Source organism: Podarcis bocagei (genome assembly GCF_964188305.1).
Source record: "Podarcis bocagei genome assembly, chromosome: 13".
NCBI classification, from domain to species: domain Eukaryota; kingdom Metazoa; phylum Chordata; class Lepidosauria; order Squamata; family Lacertidae; genus Podarcis; species Podarcis bocagei.
Genome location: NC_138138.1, coordinates 21,556,141 through 21,576,100, shown reverse-complemented (window position 1 = coordinate 21,576,100; position 19,960 = coordinate 21,556,141). Strand labels below are relative to the sequence as shown.

Below are 19,960 nucleotides of genomic sequence, written 5' to 3'. Positions count from 1 at the left end.
ATCAGCACAATCCTAAGCACGTCTATTCAGAAATAAATCCTAATGAATTCAATGGGGCTTAACCTCAGCTAAGTGGGGTTGGAACTGCGGCAAAATCAGTAGTTTGTGGCTAACTACAGTACTTTGTTACCAATATTATAAACTCAAATCTATAATCTAATTACCAAATGGCAACTTAAACCTAGGCTGGGGTCGCCACAATGGAATGAATGTCTAGGCACTGTTTCCTCTGGGTTGTTGTTGTTGTTGTTGTTGTTGTTGTTATTTCCATTTCTATACTGCTTTGTATTTTAAAGAACAAAATTACAAAGAGGTATACCACATATTAAAACATCAAATAAAGCAATCCAGAATAAAACAAATTCAAGCTTCAAGGAAACTATTTCAGATCCTTCTCTAAGTGACATTTTGCTTTCCCCAGTTGCCAGCTTGGCATCCAGAAATCTCCACATGGTCACAACTGGACTGCGCCAGTTCCAAAACGCACCTGGCGCCTGGCTAATTTCGAACACTGTCATCCTTCAACACAGGGGCTGCTCAGAAGCAATGGCATACCTTTCCAAGTCCTGATTTAATTCCTCTGACACATTTAGCTCCCACACCTCTTCAAAGCTATTTACAAACTTAAATAAAGCACCAGCAGTGTAATCCACGATTCCAAAACTAGCAGAGCCAGCAGCCCTATTTAGTCATTACTCACAGAAACAGGCAAGACAAGCGGGGCTACACTTTTAGCCCCACATCTGCTGTCATGTGGTGCCTTCCAACTTCCCACAAGTTCAGAGCAAACCTTTAAGAAATCCTTCCAAAAGTTCAGGGTAAATGTCTGCAGCAGGGCAAGTTACAGTGGACTTATAAAAGCTGGAAGAAGCTGCTCAACAACTGGCAGGGGGTTAAATAAAGGCAAAGCCCTGCAACCCCTTTGTGCCCTTGTCCCATCATATGAGTACCGACTGAACGGCGCTGCTTAAAACAAACTCTGTACAATTGCAACTCAGACTTTAAAAGCCTGAATCTTCAGAATGAATTTTCTGGGTGCACATTCCACAGCACTGGGACTACAGCAGAGCAGACTCTGCCCCCAATGGCTGCTGCCCCATAAGGACAGGATTCTGTGCATCACCTTGTGGGCCAAGCTACTGAAATCTATATCCAGGTGAGAAGCCTGTTCTACCTTTACCTGGTGTTAGATGCACATTTTGGATTTTTAGCAGACGACCAATGTGAACTCCAAACTTATATGTGTCATCTTTTCCTCTAAGCTTGCTTCCATAGATTTATTATGTATTGACGGAAGTAATATTTCAGTTCTCCTAAACTTATCGCCAATCAGGTTCTCCAAGAGATCCTAAAAACCAGTCTCTATACTATTTGCCATCTTTTCCACAAATGAATATGGGAAACCGCCTTAAACAAAGTTGGTCCGTGTAGCTCAGTACTGTCTACACTAACTGGCAAGGGATGCAGGTGGCGCTGTGGTCTAAACCACTGAGCCTCTTGGGCTTGCCAATCAGAAGGTCAGCGGTTCGAACCATGCTGGGGTGAGCTCCCACTGCTCTGTCCCAGCTCCTGCCAATCTAGCAGTTCGAAAGCACGCCAGTGCAAGTAGATAAATAGGTACCGCTGCGGCAGGAAGGTAAACAGCGTTTCCATGCGCTCTGGTTTCCGTCACGGTGTCCTGTTGTGCCAGAAGTGGTTTAGTCATGCTGGCCACATGATGCAGAAAGCTGTCTGTGGACAAAGGCCAGCTCTCTTGGCCTGAAAGCGAGATGAGTGCCACAACCCCATAGTCGCCTTTGACTGTACTGTACCGTCCAGGGGTCCTTTACCTGGCAGATGCTCTTCAGCATTTCATGCAGAAAACACTCCCAGCCTTACCTTGAGATTGAATCTGGGACCGTCTACATGCAAAGCAGATGCACTACCATTGAGCTGTGGCCCTTCCTCAAACTATGAAGTCTAAACTACAGTTGGCAATGCCATTTCCACCAATGTGGAGGCTTGCCAGAGTTCAAAACAGACTTATTTTGGCAAGAGCAGGAATGGGAAAACTGTGGCTCTCCAGACAGTGGTGCTAGACTCCAATTCCCACCAGTATGGTCAGTGGTCAGTTCTGATTAGAATTAAAATCCAGCAATATCTGTAAGGCCACAGCTTCCCCACCCCTGGATTAGAGTCTCATTTTAATTTCTGATGTGGGAAAGTCACCATTTTTAATACAGAGGACATTCCTTCTCCTCAATGTGCACCCATGTAAAATGACTACAGGTATGTCACGTTCTGAACAAGTTTAAGAAACCCACATTTTCTAAGGTATGATAAATCTAACTTAAGTGTCATAAGTTTACCATTTTGGGGATGTAGGAGATGCAATTACCACCTAAACATTAGAGCATGATTTTAATTGGCTACCGTTTCCATTTCAGAGCTGGCTTTTCAGACAAAGCTTTTGAAATGGAGCAGAAACAAATAAACAAGCACTGATATCTAGAGAACACGGTTGGCTGGACCCAAACAACATTAGCAGAGACAAATGGATCTGGGGACCGCCCACACCAAAGATAGTGAAATCACTCCTAATGTGAAACCTTTAATAAAAGAGATAGGTGTTAGGGACTCAGGAAGGGGGGGGGGGAATATCACACAAAAATGAGAAGTATCATATTCCATAGATAATGGGAAGGTGCAAAGGCACTAATGTGAAAGACACAATAGAACCAGTATGGCAAAAGCAAGAGGTTTGATGTATAATTAGGAGAAGGATGCACACTGATGAAATAGGAAAAGGAGTCTGAACGTCAAGCTGTAAAAGAAACCAAAGAAAAAACAAAAAAACACTGCTCCATTTATAAGGAGGATTACTTAGCAGGCCGGAAAGGAAAATTGCTGTTAATGCTGTTCTTCAGCGTTCCCAGAGCTATATAATTTGGTATAAAGCTGTTGCTAAAAGAGAATGAGAGACAAACGTAGCAAAATGAGAGGGATGGGGAGAAGAGGTAAAGGGGAAATGGCACCTAGCTGTATCCCTATGGAAGCAGCAACCTATGATGTTCGGTGGCAATGCTTTTGGCTGCTCTTGGTGGCTAAAGGATGCCCACATGTTTCACCCTTCTTGGAGCAGCAGGGAATACAGCTCAACCAAATGTAGTTGCAAAGGGGAAAGAACCAAACCAAAAGGACAGATGGAAGGTAACAGCATGGAGCACATTTGACTCTAAACATGCATGCCTTGCCAACATATTTTCAGACTTCATGGAAAGAACTTGGTGCATCTTTCAAAAGCAAAGTTTCCAGTGTGATCTCCCCAAAGTGGATTGGGAATTTGGTGTGTGCGTGCGTTTGAACTTTCAATGCTTTGACTTTACTACAGACCTGAAATGGATCAGGGCCCCCACACCTACTATTTACATGGAGAGAAATCTCCTGCAGAAACACAGCTGGGGGTATTAGATCATGGTCCTCCTGTATGATGGATGTGTATATTTAGTTGAATAAACTAAATAGAGTAAAAGATTATGAGTCACTGGGGGGAGTGTGCATGTATGAACTTATTTCTAGTTGCTATTTTGTTAATACTGTTTTATTAGATTTGTAAATGCCTTATTTATCTGTTAATCATGTAATATGACTTAGGCTGTAATTGTGATGTTTAGCTTATTTTTTAATTGCTGGTTTGTTAACAGTGTTTCACAGATTGCAATTGTTTTGATGATTTGTTAATTATATGATTTACGCTGTATTTGTAATGTTCCATTATATTGTTGTTATTTATGGTTTGTAAGCCAAGTCATTTGAATGGGAAGAAATACAATCAATTGACTTCTGGAATGATAGTCATGTTCAGTGTTAAAAACTCTAGATATATAATCTAATTGACAAATGGCACTTTAAACCTAGGTTGTGATTGCCACAATGGAATGTCTTGGAGCCATTTTTTTGTTTGCAGTGGAATTATTTATCATCATTTCTATACCACTTTATATTTTATAGAACAAATCTCAAAGCAGTTCACAACACATTGAAACATCAAATAAAAGAATAATTCAAGCTTCAAGAAAAATATTTCAGATCCTTCTCTAAGTGACATTTTGCTTTCCCCTGTTGCCAGTCTGGCATCCAGAGATCTCCACATGGTCCCAACTGGACCTGCGCCAGTCGCAAAATGCACTTGGCTAATTTCTAACACTGGTCCTGTTTGTTGTGTTATCTGCAACAGATGAAGTCAGCGGTTCTCAACCTGTGTGTCCCCAGATGTTGTTGGACTACAACTCCCATCATCCCTGAGCTCTGGCCTTGCTAGCTAGGGGTGACAGGAGTTGTAGTTCAACAACATCTGGAGACACACAGGTTGAGAAAGGCTGGACTAAGTCTTAGAGCCCCTCATCTTTAAGGTACCCCAACACTGTATTTTTGCTTTCAGAATTCATGACCTGGTAACACTGTGATCACTGGGTAGAGAAGCAGATGCCTTGAATCAAAGCAGGAGAGAGACATTCCTCTCTTTAATGCATCAGCAAATAAGTTATTCTTTCCACAGCCTCTTACCAGAAGTGCACCCTTTGGCAAAGTGAAGTTACACAAAAACCTCCAGTAGGGCCATAGAAGTACATCGTTTTAACAGTCCACACCCAATAAGGATCTTTACAGACGCACAGAAAGACTACTTGCCGTATGCATCTTATTTCTTATTACGAAATAAAAATCCGAAGGCTCTATCAGGGCAAGCTGCAGTTCAAGATAAAAGACAGTAAAACATAAGCAGCAAGTGCTCAAATGCCCTAAGGAACACGCCTATCTGGCAAGAAAGAGGTTGCGGGGTCCAAAATTAAACACACAAGACTAGGAGCGAGAAGTTGGCCTGGCTCCAGCAAACGTTAAGAAAAGCTCTTATGTAGGGATCGCCACATTAACTTCAGCGTCACAGAGCTGTCTTGGAAGGTAATAAAGTGATCCACATATGTGAAGCTGCGTGTGCGCACACGTTCCTCAGGACCTGGCCAACAAAAAGGGTGTTAATTAGCTCCTCAGTTGCAATACATCAAGTATCTGTAGTTAAAGTTGCTGAGGTTGCAGGCTACAGTTGCGGAATCACGTGGGATTAAGATCTATATAACAGCTGCATGTGCACCATTTAAGTCAGTGGTTCCCAAACCTTCTTCCCATAAACCGCTTGAAAATTGCTGAGGGTCTGGGTGGACCACTTAATAATTTTTTGGCCTCTTGTAGCAATTGTGGTGCACTTGCCAGATGCTATACGATCTTCAATTGTATTTTTACAAGCCACAGACCACCTGAATGAAACTCGTGGACCACAGTGTGGGAAACCCTGATTTAGGAAATCTGAGTTCAGTGATAATCAGTTCCAAAGTTAACAATTTCTTAGGACACACTCATTTTTTACAGTGTGCCTTTAATTACTGGCCTTCACCAGGTTCTCCAAGTACTTGCTGGGAAAACTGGGTAAGTTGAGGAGGCAACTATATTAATCTTTCAGTGATAAAGAACCTCAACTAAACCTTTACGCTAGCAACTGATTTTTTCGTAGCTAATACAGTGGTACCTCAGGTTAAGTACTTAATTCGTTCCGGAGGTCAAACCTGAAACTGTTCTTAACCTGAAGCACCACTTTAGCTAATGGGGCCTCCAGCTGTTGCCGCGCCGCCGGAGCACGATTTTTGTTCTCATCCCAAAGCAAAGTTCTTAACCTGAAGCACTATTTCTGGGTTAGCGGAATCTGTAACCTGAAGCGTATGTAATCTGAAGTGTACCTGAGGCACCACTGTACACAGCCCTCTCAGTTGCCACTATCAGGCAAGTGAATGATCAGCATTTGTGACACTGAAATCTAGTAGGGGCCTGTTGATTGATTGATTGTTAAAACGGCTTCTAAGCATTTAAATGGGGGGGGGGAGTAATGGAGCTTGGGCCCTCCCCTCCCCTCCCCTCATTCACTTGCCAAAGTGGGTTTCTAGTAGCTCAAATCAGCTAGAAAAGGAGAGCTTCCTGATTAAAGATTAAGTCTAAACTAAATGAGCCATATAGTCCAGAGAGTTCCCTGTATCTTGGGCTAGCTGGCCACTCAACTTAGCAACCAGTGTTAGAAACTGAGATATATAAGCTAGGTGCCAAATGGCTCCTTAAGCCAGGGTTGCAGTCACCAAAACAGAATGCCTAGTTGCCATTTTGGGGTCAGACACCTTGAAAGTCATAGTTTTCAGTACAACTTTTTGGTTTCTGAAATTTGTTCTGATTGTGCAGATAAAATATAGCAATTGTGGTGCAATTGTGGTGCACTTGCCAGATGCTATACGATCTTCAATTGTATTTTTACAAGCCACAGACCACCTGAATGAAACTTGTGGACCACAGTGTGGGAAACCCTGATTTAGGAAATCTGAGTTCAGTGATAATCAGTTCCAAAGTTAACAATTTCTTAGGACACACTCATTTTTTACAGTGTGCCTTTAATTACTGGCCTTCACCAGGTTCTCCAAGTACTTGCTGGGAAAACTGGGTAAGTTGAGGAGGCAACTATATTAATCTTTCAGTGATAAAGAACCTCAACTAAACCTTTACGCTAGCAACTGATTTTTTCGTAGCTAATACAGTGGTACCTCAGGTTAAGTACTTAATTCGTTCCGGAGGTCAAACCTGAAACTGTTCTTAACCTGAAGCACCACTTTAGCTAATGGGGCCTCCAGCTGTTGCCGCGCCACCAAAGTGGGTTTCTAGTAGCTCAAATCAGCTAGAAAAGGAGAGCTTCCTGATTAAAGATTAAGTCTAAACTAAATGAGCCATATAGTCCAGAGAGTTCCCTGTATCTTGGGCTAGCTGGCCACTCAACTTAGCAACCAGTGTTAGAAACTGAGATATATAAGCTAGGTGCCAAATGGCTCCTTAAGCCAGGGTTGCAGTCACCAAAACAGAATGCCTAGTTGCCATTTTGGGGTCAGACACCTTGAAAGTCATAGTTTTCAGTACAACTTTTTGGTTTCTGAAATTCGTTCTGATTGTGCAGATAAAATATAACGGACAGAGTTCTACAGGATGTGTTGCTAGTGTGTGAAAACTGTCAAGATCCAAGGATCCCCAGGCATGCACTTCCAGATGGTGGAGACATCAGGCACCATTCTGGAGCCCAGGCATCTTTACTTGGTCGCAAGTGGGCCAAATGCGCCTGGCAAATTTCAAACACTGTTAGCAAGTATAAAGAATCATGTCAAAGACTGTAATATTAATCATATGTAAAGATAGAAGACAACGGACCAAATGCAGGAACATTTTGAGAGAACTCACAAAGATGAAAATCTGAGGCATCCTCTTAAGCAACTGTTTTGGTACTTGGCTAATGATGCTCAAGTACAATTCAGATGTGCTGGTGATACCATGTGCCAGATACAGGTACATGCATATATAAATCACAGCTTTCCCCTTTAAAACGTGTGAGCATGGATAAATTGGGTACCTGCCTCCAATACCTAGATGCAAATATGGCATCTTCCCAAAGTGTCAGCGCCTCTTCTCCACTGAAAAATGCTGGCAGGTTGTGATCAGCTTGCAGGGAATAAAATGGGAAAGATGGGCTCAAGCCTTCCCACACTCATCACTGGAGACAGAGAGATTGCAAAAGTGGTGGGCATGGGAAAGGGTTAAGCACTCCCACTCCTGTCTACAACTACTTCTGTACAAATCACACACTCTCTCTCAATGCTACTCTGAAAAAGAGAAATAGAGGCAGCTGGGGCTTGGAAACATGACCTGCTGACAATGTGTAGTTCCCCCACCCCCATTCTTCTTCTTTTGTATATTTTTATAACTAATTAGCAAAATATTGTAACAGCCACATGTTGCTCCAGCTTAAGAAAGCAAACATTCTTCGCAAGCCCTGCAGTTTTGCAGGGTTTTCATCAGCCATCATTAAACCAGGCTAAAAAAGAATGCAGCCTAATGGATATTTAATTTATACCCTCAGATGAGAACTCCAAGTGCTCTCCTGCAAGGCTCCAGTATTTCAGCTGTTTCCCAAAATGTCTTGATTCAGGACAACCCGCTGCTCTTCTTCTGAACTAAGCACAGCAACTCTCTAGTGCCTACTTGTGTTCAGACTTTGACACAAGTTCTTTCCCTTAAGCCGTGCTAACTTATTTTGTAGCATTTAGCCAACTCACTTTTTGCAAGCTACAAATGAGAATTTCTACTTCTTTTCCATCTGCAGAAGAGCTATGACCTATTACTACCACTGCACATTGATTCAGAGTCGGTGCTTCTGTGGTTACCTTGACAAAAGACCTTACACTCTATTATGTGTTCGACAAGACAGAGGTGGAAGGGAGAAGTTACGGATGGAGAAACTGTGATTGAGAAAGAGTTTGCTAGAGCAGTCAATGAAGGGAGATGAAGGAGTTGCTTGAAGGAGGCGCAGGAGGCATAGGGAACAGAATGGAAGAAGGAACAGAGAGGAAAAATCAAAGAGTAACTCAGGGGTTGGCAACCTATGGATCATTGGTCACAAGTGGCCCACGGGGATTGTTTAAATGGCCCACGAGCCGCCCCCGAACCAAGCCGCTCGCTTGGTGAATCCCCGCGCGCTGCGCTAAACCAGTGCAGTGCGGCGCAGGGACTCGCTTCCGCAGTGCCTGAAATCATGGGCGCGTGTGCTATCTGGCCTACAGAGGGATCTCCGCTGGAGTGAACCAGCCCAGGCGAGGTAAACCTTGCAGACCCCTGGAGTAACTAGTAGACTACATAGAGCAGCCTTTCTCAACCTGTGGGTACCCAGATGTTGTTGAACCACAACTCCCATCGCCCTAGCTAGCAAGGCCAGAGCTCAGGGATGAAGGGAGTTGTAGTCCAACAACATCTGGGGACCCACAGGTTGAGAACCGTTGACGTAGAGAAAGTGAAAGAGGTGGAGAAATTATACACACACCCCTATATGACACCCTATAACATAAAAAGTACTCTGGGCACTTTACAATAAATAAGTAAAAAAATCAACTGGCATTCCAAGTAAATAAATATAAAGGAAAATAAAACAATTAAGTCGGAGGACCTACATAAATACCACACAGAAAGCACAGACGACACATTCCAAATTAAAACAGTGTTTGAAAAAGAGCCTGAGGCTAAGGTATTTAAAGGTCTGGATGAACAAAGAGGTCTTCACCTGGCCCAGAAAAGACCATGACACCAGGCAAGTCTCCCAGGTAAGGTTATTTCACAACCTCTCACTGGTGGTTGCCCGCCACAATTCATTTAGCAGCAAGAACTTCCAGGTTCAGGGAGATACGTGGAAGGATTGAAGCAGGAGATCTGTGAGGAGTAGCCAAAGTACAGGGAGCTGACGGAAAAGGATATTGTGATCACAGCAATTGGAGAAAGATGGATTTAGCAGAGGCATTTCAAACTGACTGGAGTAAAGGAGAGACAGCAGGAGGGGAGGCAAGCAAGGAGGCAATTTTATTTTATGTATTGGTTTTATTTCAAGCGCTGATACCTGTACAGAGCCCTCTTGACTGGGCAAGTTAATCTAAACTAAATAATGTTTGTTCTGGCTGGCTGAACTAACTGGTCCCAGCGGAGGGTCTATATCAACTTTGCCTCCCCAATACGGAAGAATTTGAAGTGAGTGGGAGAAGTGTTATCACAATTAAGGGATAACTAAATGGGCATTTATCTCTTTCTATATTGTAGCAGGAGGAGGCTGGAACTGGGGCGAGCTGACAAGTTGTGAGTTATTTATAGTAGAGCTACAGCCAAGAAGTTGGACATCTTGGCTTTCACTCGTTTAGAATGTGGGCTCCCAGAACATGATTCTTGTTTAATAGTATGAAAAGGTGCCCCTTCCCAAAGCCTTTTGATGGGCCAGGCTATAAAGCTAAAACTCTTGCCCAGGCCAGAGTGGCTAGGGAAACCCAGCCAGGTAGGCAGGGTTTAATTAAAAAAAATATTATTATTATTATTAGTAGTAGTAGTATTAAACAAGTTAGCTACCACTAGATTTTCCCTACACTAGGGCTGGGTGATATCTGCTTTCCAACATCGTAATATCTTGCTAGCTAAACTTCGCGGTATGGCGGTATATTAAGATGTCAGAAAGGAGGCGGGGAGGAAGAAGGCAGTTGCTGGTCAGAGATGTTTGGCATCACCTTGCAACAGCTTCTGCCTCTTCCTGGCAAGGCTAGGTGGGCGCCGCCGCACCAGGTGGAGTGCTCACTCCTACGATAGGCTCGCTGCGGCACGGTCCCGCTTGGTGCAAGGAGGAACAGAGGGAGGAGGTAGCCTGCCAGTGCCTGTGCAGCCAGGGAAAGAAATGAAAGCACTGGCTGGCTGGCAGGCAAGCCACACTTTTTAGGCTGGCAGCTGGGCTGTGGAGGGAGGGAGTGGGTTAGCAGCAGGCGACTATTGGGTGGCCTGATTGAAGTGTGTGGTGTTGGCTGTGAGAAGGGCTGGGGGGGATTCGCAATACACTGCCGGATCGGAAATTCCGTAATCAGTCTCACGGTTTTAACTTTAAATTGTGGTTTCAAGCAATGTATTGATACATCGCCCAGGCCTACCCTGCACTAGCGAGAATACTTGCAATGCTCCTTGAGAATTCGCACATCTCCACTTCTCTAGGACTAGGAGCATTTACAAATCTAAATGCAGTGCAGAAGGCAAGTAGAAACTCAAAAAGAATGAATCCTTGGCAAATAGCTTTCTAGCTTTTCTGAAATATGTATGAGTCACAACAGAAATCATTCCCAGTCAGGGTTGGTTTTTTATTTTGGTTGTTGGGTTTTTTTGCCTGTTTACTTATTTTAATGGAATGCAAAATCACCCTGTCTTTCTCTAAAAAAGAGATCCTGGACAGGTATAATAACAACAACAACAACAACAACAACAACAACAACAACAACAACAACAAATTTTTATTTATACCCCGCCCTCCCCAGCCAAGACCGGGCTCAGGGCAGCTAACAATCAATAATAAAAACAAGTTGATTAAAACACAATTTAAAAGATTAAGACACAATATTAAAACAATTAGGGAGAAATCTTATCATAGGAGGAGAAAGGAAAAAGAAAAAGGGGGAGGGAATCAAACTGATTCTGAGGCAAAGGCCAGGTGGAACAACTCTGTCTTACAGGCCCTGCGGAAAGAGATCAGATCCCGCAGGGCCCTGGTCTCAAGAGACAGAGCGTTCCACCAGGCCGGAGCCAGTGTTGAAAAGGCCCTGGCTCTGGTTGAGGCTAATCTAACTTCCTTAGGGCCTGGGACCTCTAGGGTGTTGCTATATATGGACCACAGATATGTAGAAGAGCACTCCCCGCCCCTTTGCCAATACAGCCACTTGTATGACACAGCATGGCTTGAGTGCTTAATCTGTCATGCTACTTATCCCTCAACTGTTCCCAGGCAATGGATGAGTAGCTATGGGTAAGAGAATGGTAGCCCCCAACAGCAGGTCAATATGTAGGGGTGGGATCACACCATGTAGGCGGAGCTCATTGCAGGGACACTACAACAGGCCTTAGTAGCCACCATTATTTTTCCTCTGACCAACAATTCCTGCCCATGCATGTTTCATTTGTCCTACCCAGTGTAAGTGCTGTAATATCATGCAACTAGCGGTGAGGGTTGCCATCATAACTCACAGTAGTCAGGGAGAGGGCAGTACTTAGAAGTCAGCATTATGTTAGGCCAGTAGTAATGAGCAGGAGAAAACAAAGTTTAGCGTGTAAAGCTTTTCTTTTTTAAAAAAAAGTGTTAGCAAACTTTTAAGAGTCTCTGGTGTTGTCTCATTTGCAGGCCACAATGTATCTAGCGCTCTACTGCCTAAAGCAATTTAATTAGTCCTTGATCTCACAATAAGAGGCAAGAAACAAAACACTTGATTTTTCTGTAGCACAGACTTAAGAACAGTGGCACAAAATGCAGAACTTTGGGAAGGGACGGCATGGCATCTTACTACAGTGGTACCTCAGTTTACATACGCTTCGGCTTACATACACTTCAGGTTACATACACTTCAGGTTACAGACTCCGCTAACCCAGAAATAGTGCTTCAGGTTAAGAACTTTGCTTCAGGATAAGAACAGAAATCCCGCTCCGGCGGCGTGGCAGCAGGAGGCCCCATTAGCTAAAGTGGTGCTTCAGGTTAAGAACAGTTTCAGGTTAAGAACGGACCTCCAGAACGAATTAAGTACTTAACGTGAGGTACTACTGTACTTTACTAGATCCATCAGACAAGCCACACCACCAAAGCCATGCCTTAAAACATGAATTGATGCTAGTTACTAAGCAAATCCAAAACATGAACTGCTGATAGTTACTTAGCAAATCCATTTACTAAGCAAATACCCAGGAGCGGAGGACCTCTGGGCTGCAGGCTTCTCCACTGGGCCCACAACGGGGCCAAGCATATTTAACACCTGGCAGGTGTGAGGCAGGGGTAGACACGGATGGGCTGAAAGGGGGTTTGCAACCACTGATCGGTAGTAGCACCACCACTATCAAAGTTTTGTGCAAAGCCCCATGCAAGACCTGATTTGCAAGACCTGAAAATCAGCTGTTCATCAGTGTATGCAAAATGCAGTGCCTTTGCCAACACGCTGTTTGACCTCTAACTGCATTGGCAAAAATGGGTCATCTAATGCCATTGTGACATCAGATGACTGGCATGTGGGCAGCCCTGCCCTGTTGTCAAACTTGGCCAGTAGAGAGTAGGGGTCATAAAGATCCAGCCCACCAACAGAATGCACTTCCCCATCTTTGATTTATGCCGTATCTACCGTATTTTTCGCTCTATAAGACGCACCAGACCACAAGACGCACCTAGTTTTTGGAGGAGGAAAACAAGAAAAAAAAATTCTGAATCTCAGAAGCCAGAACAGCAAGAGGAATCGCTGCGCAGTGAAAGCAGCAATCCCTCTTGCTGTTCTGGCTTCTGGATAGCTGCGCAGCCTGCATTCGCTCCGTAAGACTCACACACATTTCCCCTTACTTTTTAGGAGGGAAAAAGTGAGTCTTATAGAGCAAAAAATACGGTACTTACTATGGTTTGCTGCTTGTATATCCAAGAGGAGCCCTAATTACACAGACACAGAAAGAACCAAAGTATACACATCTGTTAAGTTAACAGAACTATAGGATTTGATCCAATCCATTTATTGTATTTAGGGCAGGGGGGTGGATGTATAATCGAGTGAACAAAGCAGTCAGATATAGATTAAAGCTCACCTCAGCTACATTTGGGTGCAATACTAAGCCACAAAATAGCATATGCTTAAGCAGACTGGGCGCAAACTGTGTGGTGAGGCAAGCAGGTCAGAGTGCTCCAGTTTCACACCTCCTTCAGTCAAGCAAACCACAGAACAGATAGTTCAGCATTGCACCTGAACCAGCAGGTGTTTCTCCCAAATGAACCACAACTGGGAAGCCAAGGGGGAAACTATGGCTTCCCAATCATAGCTGATCTGGAGAGAAACTTCCAAGTGCTGGTTTGGATGCAATGCTATAAACCAGCTGCTCTGTGGTATGAGAGGAGCAAAGTGGGGGAGCTCAAGCTGCAGGCACCAGCACACAGCTTGTGCATAGTATTTTAAACATCCTATGCGGCCTAGCACTGTGTCTGAACACAGCAACTTTGTGGTCTTGAGTAAAGTCACTTATCTATCAACCTCCATTTCCTATCTAGAAAAGGCAAGCAGCAACAACCTCCCCTCCCAGGCCTCTTGGAAGTGCAAAGGCTATGGAGCAGTTTGAATTATTAGAAGCATTCTCAGATTGATAAATAGCAGGAAGTACTAGCAGCAGGGCAGGCGTTATTTTTCAAAATGGTAGCTCTCACGGCAAATGTGCTTGAACTTCAGTTACAAGAACCATCTTAGCAAAATTGTATTTGCATGGCTTAGCATAAGTTCTTTCAAATTAGATGGCAGCCCCTAAAAATAAATAAATAGCAATCTGCCTTTCCATATATGTAAGTTATATCTATCACATCAATGGCTAGATCATAGAATCATAGAGTTGGAATAGACCACAAGGGCCATCGAGTCCAACCCCCTGCCAAGCAGAAAACACCATCAGAGCACTCCTGACATATGGTTGTCAAGCCTCTGCTTAAAGACCTCCAAAGTAGGAGACTCCACCACACTCCTTGGCAGAAAATTCCACTGTCGAACAGCTCTTACTGTCAGGAAGTTCTTCCTAATGTTTAGGTGGAATCTTCTTTCTTGTAGTTTGGATCCATTGCTCCGTGTCCGCTTCTTTGGAGCAGCAGAAAACAACCTTTCTCCCTCCTCTATATGACATCCTTTTATATATTTGAACATGGCTATCATATCACCCCTTAACCTCCTCTTCTCCAGGCTAAACATGCCCAGCTCCCTTAGCCGTTCCTCAGAAGGCATCGTTTCCAGGCCTTTGACCATTTTGGTTGCCCTCCTCTGGACACGTTCCAGTTTGTCAGTGTCCTTCTTGAACTGTGGTGCCCAGAACTGAACACAGTACTCCAGGTGAGGTCTCATCAGAGCAGAATACAGTGGCACTATTACTTCCCTTGATCTAGATGCTATACTCCTATTGATGCAGCCCAGAATTGCATTGGCTTTTTTAGCTGCCGCGTCACACTGTTGGCTCATGTCAAGTTTGTGGTCAACCAAGACTCCTAGATCCTTTTCACATGTACTGCTCTCAAGCCAGGTGTCCCCCATCTTGTATTTGTGCCTCTCATTTTTTTTTGCCCAAGTGCAATACTTTACATTTCTCCCTGTTAAAGTTCATCTTGTTTGTTTTGGCCCAGTTCTCTAATCTGTCAAGGTCGTTTTGAAGTGTGATCCTGTCCTCTGGGGTGTTAGCCACCCCTCCCAGTTTGGTGTCATCTGCAAATTTGATCAGGATGCCCTTGAGTCCATCATCCAAGTCGTTGATAAAGATGTTGAATAAGACCGGGCCCAAGACAGAACCCTGTGGCACCCCACTAGTCACTCTTCTCCAGGATGAAGAGGAACCATTGATGAGCACCCTTTGGGTTCGGTCAGTCAGCCAGTTACAAATCCACTGAGTGGTAGCATAGTCAACTACTGTTTTAGATTTCACAAACGCTTCCTTGCCCAATCACCTGCCTTTAGCCGCTGGCTGAGTTACTATGGCACATAAAACATTCAAAAATATTTTGTTCTGAAGTTCGGGATGGGCAGGCAAGGATCATCCCATCAATTTTGGCATGCTAGGATCTAATAGATCAGTGGAAGGGACAATCTGGATTATACTGTCCCTCAATCTGGACTCAACAACCACCTAAAATGGTGGTGGTTCTTGAAGTATAAGGCAAACCTTCCTCAGAGGAGGTCACGTTCTTCCCCAACGCCTCCTGACTTACATCACTGGCATTCACTGACCAATTCTCCATTAAGGCTGCTTGTTCAACTGCCCAGGGCAATTGTTAGAGATTACACATGTAGACAGGTGTCTAACCTGTCTATGTTGCTGGGCTGTATCATTTCAGACTGCAGATGAGGATTAAATGCCTGAATGCTTCCCCACAGAAAATACTCTACAACACATTCAGAACTATTATATCAGGGAAGAGATTATTAGCTAGTCTTCTCCCTGACACGTTTGCATTGAATGTGAAGGGCCTATTCTTTTAAGTGGGAGAGTATTCAAACATTTGATTCCACATGCAGTGTCAAATGGTACAGCACAGAAGCAGATAAAGCATGTGAAACTTCTACAATAGCTCTCTGCATCAGGTGTTAAAAGGAAAGCATTTCAGGGGAGTTTCTGTTCTAAGCAGTGTTAGAAACTCAGATATATAAGCTAATCACCAAATGGCACCTTAAACCTAGGTTACGGTTGCCACAACAGAATGTCATTTATTCTTCTTTTCATTTGTATACCATTTGATATTTTAAAGAAAAAAATCTCAAAGCAGTTTACACACAGCACATTAATACATCAAACAATCCAGAAAAAAAACAAATTCAAGATTCAAGGTAAAATATTTCAGATCCTTCTCTAAGGGGCATTTTGCTTTCCATATATATATATCCAGCTGCCCCATAGCAGAAGTACCCTAGGAAGCCAGTGTGATGTAGTGGCTGGACTAGGACCTGGGATAATCCCTACTCAGTCATGAAAATCACTGGGTGACCTTGGGCCAATCATAACTTCCTAACCTACCTCACAGAGTCATTGTAGGGATTGACTGAGGAGAGGAGTGAACCATGTACCCCCTGGAGAAAAAGGTAGGATATTAACGCAAAAAATAAGGTCTTCTGCTTAAGAAAGCTGGAGAGGCCAGCCAGCTGGAGATGTCAGTCGCCAACCTGGCAACCAGAGATCTCCATGTGGTCACAACTGGAACAGCTCCAGTCAGAAAACGTGCCTGGGGAGTTTCTAACACAAATTCCAACATCCTCTTAACCCCCTGCCCCATCCTTTTCTTACAGTATGTTTGGAGAAGGGTGAAAGCTGCCACCCAGAAAGTCAGACACCTTCAGTTTGGTCTGTTATGTACCTCGGAATGTTCAGGCAACCAACACTGATCTGTTTCCTAACATGCCAAAGGGAATTCTACATTCTCTAGACCAACTGCCTTCCCACTTTGAATAGATTTTTGAATGATGCTTTGGTAGTTGTAAGCCCACCATTTTACAACACAGCTTTTAGCTTGGAACATCCCTGGCTCATTAGCGGTCCACAGAACAGGCAACCTACTCCTGTACAGCAGCCATTATTCCAGACCTTTTAAGACAGTCCTCCAAATAACTTTACAAAATTACTAGTTCACACTATTTTTCCCCACTAGCTTTGCTGCCCACACATGTCAATGTTAATGATGTTTGGCTGAAAAGAAAATAAGAACCACTTTACAAAAACTTCCCTGCCTGATCACTTGGAAGCAATTCATACCCATCATGGGTGCCTAGTTGAGTGGCTATTTTTTAAAAACCCTGCTTTTAACTTACCACTCCCACCCTCTCTGCATGCCATGCAGTTGGTAACTTACCCATAAATCCCCTCACAGCTTGGTGAGAAATGCTGACAAGAGTGATTTGGCGTGATGCTAGCACATCATCATCTCTTCCATCAACTCCTTGTTCCAGTAACACTTTACTCTTAGGTTTCTCTCTACTCTCACCCACTTCCAAACATAACTGACTGAGCTAAGCTTTCTCCAAAGAAGTATGCCAAAATACCATGGTAAGGCACACTGAGAGATTTCACACTCACATCTTAGTTATGGTCCTCTTCCCAGAAGTACCATCAGAGCCTAAGTCTCAAAATATTTAGCAAGTGATGGACGATCTTCGTTTAGCCAAGTGGTCATATTAATGAGTAACGAATGTTAACAGGTGTGGGTTTGGGGGTTTTTCGTGGAGGGTATGTCCAAATGGAGCGTTTTTAATATTAAATGCTGTTATACATTCAGAACTTTTGGGGACTGGGTGGCTTAAAATTCTAAAATCTCCTGATTATCAGTTTGCTTTGCACACAACCCTTTATTAAGTACACTCAGTTGCTTATTTTGGTTGTGCCTCCAGATGGTTTGAAAACTGTTTGGATGAGTTACATAGGCGCTACAACAACATAAGCAAGGCAGCACTTTTGTAAGTCAAAAAAAGGCACAGCAACAACAAAGACTGGAGGTGCTGACAACTTCTGTATTTGATGGTTTGTCCAGATGTTACGATGGTCAGTTTCAATACAGGAGAAGATATTCCTAAGTCTTCAGCAGCCGCAGAGCAGAAAAACTTTCAGCAGTTGCAGCTTTACCCATTACTACAAGACTGTGACAGCTGAAGCTGCAAAAAATTCTCCCTCATATGCAACTACCACACAACACAGGAGCCACTTTTGATTCTTAATCTAGTTAGTCCATTTATCTGCTCTCTCAGACCTCTGGGAGTAGTGGTAAGTTAAACTGTGAAATAACTATTAAGCCTCTCTTCTTTTTCTTCCTTTCAGAATCGAACTCACTGCACCGTATTCATCATGAAAATTATCACTCTTTGCTGGATCAATGAATGGGGCGGCAAAGTATACGAAAAGGGCCTCTATTTTGTTTTCTAACTCTCTCCACCTCAAAGGCTCTAAGTTTTCAAAAGTAAACTTACACATTCCACAACTCCAACTGACTTGTGTAGTGGAGGAGATTTTAGAACAAGAGAGGGAACTCAAAAGCCAACTCATGTAAACCTGTCACAGGGCACACCCACCCATTCATTGATCTCTGATCCTAAAGTTTCCGATCCCTACCAAAAATAAAACAAAACTTGATGCTATCATTACCATTTTAACAGGTGTGGGAAGTAGAAGCCCTTACCCACAGAATACCTGGCTTTTTTCTCCCCCAGCCTCCAGGCTTTTACCAGTGATTTCACACCATGTCTCCCAAATCCAAAACCAAAACTCATTGGATCATACAAGATCCCAGTCAAGGTTTCAAGGATCAAACGCCGCTGCTCCAGACAATTCCTTTATTAACAGATCTATTTCTCCCAACCACTTTTTCCATCATTCAGTTAGAGGAGGTGTATCAGAAGGATGGAGCTCTTACCTGTTGGCCTCAGTAAGTAACTTCTGCCACTTTGTTCGCTATCAGAATAATCAGGGGTGGTAGGCCAGTGACCCAGGCAGGTGAGGTGAGTGGGGTATTAACGTAGGCAAAAAAAGACAAGCCCTCCCTCTCTACTCCACCATCATTCCTGGCCCCCTTCTTCCTTTCCCCTTGTAAAAGCTTAGCAACAGCACTCGCGGCTCACTATTTGGCAGCATGTCTCCTCTTGCAATTCTTTCCCCCTTGCGCAGCGGCGGAGGATCATTATTCCGCAAGGCCCCTGCAGCAACATTATGCGCAAGCGCAACAGGAAAGGGATAGGAGGTGCGGGAGGGGGGAGAGGAGATGGGAAAAGGGAAGCCAGGAAGCTGCAGAATGTGGCTGTTGCCCTTCCACTCCCCTTTGCGCAGGCGCAGTGGGGCGGCGTGCTACAAAACTTTTCGCGCCGCATGCGTGCCCTGGACCCCACCTGCGCCTCCTTCTCCCGCACGACGCCGAGTACACAGTAAGGCGCCTGCGCAGCTCCCCGGCAACCGTTTGAACCTAAGGCGCATGCGCCTGCAGTTGCAGCGGCACAGAAACCACACGGCGCGCGCATGCGCACCTGTCGCCCGAGGCTTCTTTCTCTCTGCCCCGCCCCTTCTCCCTGCGTCAGGCCTTTCGAGCTCATTATTTTGCGGTCGGTCGCCCGCGGCCGTTAATATACGTCTCCCTTTATCCCTACGGCACGGCGAGCCACATCCGCCGCCCTTTCCACCTCACCTGACAGCGATATGCGGTAGCTGCGACCGTCCCCTTGTGGTCTCCTCATAGCGCCCTGACCTGACACATCCGGGACTCTCCCGTGACGTCGCCACGACGCTTCATTCACTCAACAGGCGGAGGGGAGGTATTGCGCATGCGCCGCAAGGGACCTTCCCTGGAAAGAAAAATTGGCGGGAAAAACAGCAATTCGTCGAAATGCTGATTTTAGATTAACGGGGTGAGGAAGCGTAAAGGAGAGGTGCGGCAGGCAGGCGGTGCACAGTTGTTCCTCAGATGCGTTTAAAACCCCTGGCTTCCTATTCTGAGTGACTACACGTATTGTGTACGAGTTACATATGTCAAAAGCACAACTCTTTAAGTGCAGACCCTCCAACATTTCTCTGATAAAAATAGAGTCGTCCTATTCTATTTCTTCTATTCATATTAAAATTTATTTATTTGGTTTTTTCAAATTAAAATTTTACAGTCACATATCCAACATACAACATAAAAACAAGATGCCAAAGAATCTCCTGGACTTCCTACCCTTTGGGGCTCCTGTTGTTAGTCATTTCCTCCTGCATCTTTTATAATAATCCAAATCTTTTACATCTCCAATATTTCCAAAATTCACCATTAAACTACAAGTGTTATTCCAATTCTGC

The 19,960-nt window shown here is 44.1% G+C and overlaps 1 protein-coding gene across 5 annotated transcripts in view; it reads right to left on the bottom strand.

Moving 5' to 3' along the window:
* The window catches only part of SPOP (speckle type BTB/POZ protein), a 60,391-nt gene extending 40,948 nt beyond the window's left edge, over positions 1-19,443 (bottom strand). For 2 of the 5 annotated variants that reach the window (XM_081166726.1, XM_081166724.1), the window contains exon 1: positions 18,552-18,920. The gene's annotated coding sequence lies outside the window, so the exon portion shown is untranslated. Of the gene's footprint in view, positions 1-18,551; positions 18,921-19,020; positions 19,069-19,313 lie in introns of those variants that run through there. The other 3 variants (XM_081166723.1, XM_081166725.1, XM_081166727.1) reach the window with 3 other exon arrangements.
* Positions 19,444-19,960: the final 517 nt, after the last annotated feature.